Genomic DNA, 6,033 nt, shown 5'->3' on the forward strand with positions numbered 1-6,033 from the left:
GAGTGGAAGGCGGACGTCCTAACCACTAGGCTATCACAGCTTAGCGCCAGAAAATAATGTATATTGCCATTTAGAATGACACTTCGGGTTTGTAGAGCGTTGTCTCTGTCACTCATACCAGTATATGACGTTTTGTCGGTCTCAACGACAGAGACAATGCTCCATAAATCCGCTATCTCCTTCTAGGGGTCGATGTACATTACTTTCTGCCGCGTACTGTGACTAGTACCTATATATTATGTACAACACTTAATTTTTTTTTAAATTTCATATCAGCCATTTTGTATTTTTTATTATTTATTTGTTGCTATAGCGGCAATAAAAATACATATTCTGTGAAAATTTCAACACTTGACCTATTACGGTTCACGAGAATCAGCCCGCTGACAGACAGACTGACAGACGGACGGACAGCAGAGGATTAGTACTAGGGCCCCGTTAGCACCCTTTGGGTACGGAACCCTTAAATTATTTTTCATACACACAAGAAATTAGTGTAAACATTTTTCCAATTATTTTTGACATGAAAGAAAGAAATGCTCATTAAAGTTACATTAAAGATTAATTTTCTATTTTTTGACTACGACAGAGTAACGGCGGTTACACACTCATCCGATCCGTGTCCGTGAAAATACGTTCCTTTTTGTTTTGAATGGTAGCTCATGACATTATTATTATTATCCATACTAATATTATAAATGCGAAAGTGTATCTGTCTGTCTGTCTGTCTGCTAGCCTTTCACGGCCCATCCGTTCAATCGATTTTGACGAAATTTGGTACAGATATAGCTTGCATCCCGGGGAAGGACATTGGCTACTTTTTATCCCAGGAAAGCAAAGAGTTCCCAAGGGATTTTCAAAAACCTAAATCCACGCGTACGAAGTCGCGGGCATCAGCTAGTCTATATCAGAAGTGCTTCGAGTTTTCTAAATGTCTGTCCAATCTATTCTTGAACTGTAGGGCGATTGTCCAAAACCTGCATCAATCATTATTACAATCTCAATTGTTCTGATTGGCTGAATTTGTGCGATTCTTGTTGCAACAATGTATTGTAGCCAATAGTGAGCGAGCGTCAACCAATCAGAGATGATTGCGATCGTGACATTGTAGCTGTCATTCTCCCGCAATCGTGCAGAGTTAACACAACTTGACATAACCACATTCTTATTCCATATGTGAACAACTCTGTTGAACATAATACCTACCATACAAAACAAAAAGGAACGTATTTTCACGGACTTGGATCGGATGAGTGCGTAATCGCCGTAACTACTTGTGAGTGGTGATAGCATGCCTATAGCGCACGAGTAGATTTATATAGACCAGAGGGCAGTGGCGTGCAGGTCATAGAGGCATAAATGCACTGCTTACCCCAGTTGTAATAGCTCGATCCATATTTTTCATTATGACCTGTCAGTAAACAGGTTCCTACCTAACTAATGCCTACCCTGGCTTCAAACACTGTGCACGCCACTGCCAGAGGGAAGCTTCAGGGTTATTCCCGTTGAGTCACACCCCCGTGTGTAACACTGTGACACAAGGTGCCAACAATTTCAAAACATTCCCGTTGAGTAACACTGTTACACAACGGGAATTTTTTGGATTATTCCCGTTGAGTCACACCCCCGTGTGTAACACTGTGACACAAGGTGCCAACAATTTCAAAACATTCCCGTTGAGTAACACTGTTACACAACGGGAATTTTTTGGATTATTCCCGTTGAGTCACACCCCCGTGTGTAACGCTGTGACACAAGGTGCCAACAATTTCAAAACATTCCCGTTGAGTAACACTGTTACACAACGGGAATTTTTTGAACTAAGCTTCATACTAGCGGCTGGCTGTAGGTTCACTCACTCATAGCGCAGCTCACGCACACCACGACGTGTCACGGACGTTCAGTTTGCCATCGAACTGGGCGCAAACGGAGCATCCGTGACACGTCATAGTGTGCGTGAGCTAGTGTGAAGCGTCCCCTCTGATCTATATATCTACTCGTGTGCCTATAGCCCGCGACTCCCCGCACGTCACCCGCGCTCGTCTGCACCGGGTTAGCGCGGGGACTGCGCGGATGTGCGGGGCGTTCCCTCTCCGATTGCCATTTCGCCGTCGCGTACTAAAATATCGATAGCGAACTATATATACTCTATCCGAGGAAATAAATGAGTATAGCGCTATCTCTGTTACGTCATCCCATACAAATGATAGAGAATATCAATGAGCGAACTCCGCGCAGCACTTTGCGGCCTGTCTAAGCAAAGTCAAAGTACAGTAGCCGGCAGAAATTATTGTACATCGATTTTTAGAAAGACGTTTCGGCTTCGTAGAGCGTGGTCTGTCACTCATAAGCTATGCGACGTTTCGTCGGTCTCAACGACAGAGACAACGCTCTACGAAACCGCTATCTCTTTCTAACAGTCGATGCACAATATTTCCTGCCGCGTACTGTACGCTCTATAGATCTCAACCTAGGACTAATATGAGGAAGTCGAGGCGACTAAGTTATCTATATTTATAAAAGGAAAAGGTGACTGACTGATCTATCAACGCACAGCTCAAACTACTGGACGGATCGGGCTGAAATTTGGCATGCAGATAGCTATTATGACGTAGGCATCCGCTAAGGAAGGATTTTTGAAAATACAACTCCTAAGGGGGTGAAATAGGGATTTGAAATTTTGTAGTCCACGCGGACGAAGTCGCGAGCATAAGCTAGTTATGAAATAAAACACGCGTATCCAAAATAGTAAACTATATATTTTGAAATATTTACAATTTATCCTAATATAGCAATTCTAGTTATGTTCATAATAATTAATGATCAATTTTATGTTTCAAAAAAATATTATCTTACACCACTTAGGGCGGTTACGCACTGCATCCGATCCGACTCCGTGAAAATACGTTCCTTTTTAGGGTTCCGTACCTCAAAAGGAAAAACGGAACCCTTATAGGATCACTTTGTTGTCTGTCTGTCCGTCTGTCTGTCAAGAAACCTACAGGGTACTTCCCGTTGACCTAGAATCATGAAATTTGGCAGGTAGGTAGGTCTTATAGCTGACATTTGGGGAAAAATCTGAAAACCGTGAATTTAGGGTTCGGTCACACAGAAAAAAAAATTGTGGTCATGAACTAATAATTAGTATTTTCAACTTTGGAAGTGAGTGACTATATCAAGTGGGGTATCATATGAAAGGTCTTCACCTGTACATTCTAAAACAGATTTTTATTTATTTTTATGCATCATAGTTTTTGAATTATCGTGCAAAATGTCGAAAAAATAAGTGCGGATTAGCAGACTCCAAACACCTTTGAGACCATTCGGTATATGGAGAATTCTCAGGCATGCAGGTTTCATCACGATGTTTTCCTTCATCGTTAAAGCAAATAATATTTTAATTACTTAAAAATAAAAAAGTTTGAGGTGCGTGCCCGGGATCGAACCCCGACATCCGATTAGGAGGCGAACGTCCTAACCTCTAGGCTATCACAGCTACTTAGGATGAGTGCGTAAGCAATGAGTTCGGTCCGAGTTTTTTGTATCCGTATTTTCACGGACTCGGATCGGACGAGTGCGCAACCGCTCTTAGGCTGATTACTATCGCCAAAAATCAACTATATCTGACATTTGTCATTTTCGTCAAAAAATTTTTGATCAGTTAAACGTCATTGGCCGAATGGCCCTTATACTAAGTTACGCTCAAACCTATAGTTAAAACAAAAAATATAATGGCACCGATTCTAAGCACAACCTAATTTTAGAGTATTCGCACCCTCTTCTTACACTCGTATTTATAAACAAGTAATCACTTTTGCTCAAGTAATTTCTTAATTAAGCCATTGCTTCAAGTTAGAATTCTTAAAATCGAAATTATATTCTATAAACAAGTAAAGTCCTTTACTCAGCTAAGTAAAGCATTAAGCATTACTTGCTGCTTGAGCATTCATTCCAACTGGCAATACTAATTAGTTGCGTTTTGTTCTAATGCAAATGAAATAAAAGAACGTCATATTTTTGTAATTTACAAAGTTTTAAGTGTTTTGTTATGTTTTTATTCTAAAACTTATAAATATATATCATATTTTCTTTATATTAAATTTAAAAGTCATCCAAAGTAATACTTTTTATGTATAAATTTTGGCCAACATTTAGCAGAAATTAAACGTCATGTCACTAACACTAGGATAGTCTGTATTGTTTACAAAATTGTTGTTCCTGGTCTGCGATTCTATAAAATACGGAAAATAAATTATTGCTTTATTTAAATTTGTGTAATAAGTTGAAAAATGAGTTTTCATACGGAATCGGAGCAGAAAAAACCTTTTTCGTCATTGGAGAAAGACCTTTTCCTTAATATAATCCAAAAATATGAATGGAAAATAGGAATGGGTTCACATCACGAAAGTATATTTAAGGAACTCTAATGCTATTTTCAACTTCCCGCAATACATCGTTATCAACACTATCTAACAGAGAAAATAAATTGTCTATATCTTCCATTATTATATGTAACAAAGTTCGTAAGTAACTTGTAACAATACCACACACAACTCAGACAAATCACAAAATTAGGAATAATTTTTAGGTACCTACGTCAAAATCAATACATTAACCTCAAAATTGACAAGAAACGTATAGAAAATAACCCATAGACGCTACTTAAGTAAAGGAAACGGTGACTATTACTTGGCTAAGAATTCTAACATAAAGCATTGCTTACTAATAGCGTTTACTTAACTATCAAATAAAAATCATTGCTTAAGTAATTACTTTTACTCAAGCAAAGGCTTTTACTTGTTTATAAATACGAGTGTTACTATTGTAATATGAAAAGGACAGAAGCAGTTTGACATTTCTAAATTTAATTTTTAGATGGTAAAACCCGTGATTTTAGCACGCACACGAGAACCTACTGTTTAAATTTGTATTGTGCACTAAAATTTAGAGTCTTTAAATGTGAAAGTCATATTCCGTTCCTTTTTTAGCATTAGTAAAAAGAAAAGGATGCAGATACTCTAAATTTAGTTTAGAGAGAGACTAGAGAATCGGGGCCAATATTGTGCACGAAAAAATATTTTTTTTTCCTTCAAAAAATGAAGAACTTATTAGTACCGCAAATTGCTATTGCGCTGGAACCATGTCTCATTAACATTGAAATGACGTCATTTTGACGTCGGCCGAAATAAAAATATACCATCAGCTCGAAACTTCAGTCTAGTGCTGACGTCACTAAAATGGCGGCCACGCGCATTAGCAATTAGCAACTTATAATAATATTGTTTCGTTTCCTCGCAATCGAAGTGAATAACAGAGTGTATAACTCGGATATAAAACCCATTTTATCCTCGACTTAATATCTGCCCTCTCTCGCATAAAATGGCTTGTTTTATGCCCTAGTTGTACAATCTACTAATTTACTAAGATCTTCTTATTGTATTAAGTTGTCAAGTAATTAACTGATGCCTGGAAAACATTGCACTCCTTTTTTTGGGCGGTTGGTAAAATAGTTCAAAATGAGAATAGCTGAAAATATTATATTATTATTATTTTAACTAGATGATACCCGCGTTTATTTTCCTAATATTATGTTGTGTTTATATTTCAATAATTATATAAACCCCAAAAAACCATACTTTCGTACAAGTAGAATAGGGTATTATACCCTTTTTCGAAAAAAAACTTAATTTGAACCTAAAGTGATAATAAACTACCTACCAAAAGTTTTTACAAAAATTTTATAAATGCAATAAAAATGCATTTAAATTTTGCATTTCAAATTTCGCCACAAAAACGCTACCCGCCATCATTTTAAGTTCATGAGCTGTCATGACGTCACTCGAATTGGTAAGCAACAGTGTTTTCTTTAGTGAAATACATTACAATTTCAATCCATGTGACGTCACAGTCGGAATTAACATGGCGGATACGGTATCTATCTTTTTTTTTAAATTTAGATACAAGTTAGCCCTTGACTGCAATCTCACCTGATGGTAAGTGATGATGCAGTCTAAGATGATAGCGGGCTAACCT

Source organism: Maniola hyperantus, chromosome 28, assembly GCF_902806685.2.
Source record: "Maniola hyperantus chromosome 28, iAphHyp1.2, whole genome shotgun sequence".
Classification (NCBI taxonomy): domain Eukaryota; kingdom Metazoa; phylum Arthropoda; class Insecta; order Lepidoptera; family Nymphalidae; genus Maniola; species Maniola hyperantus.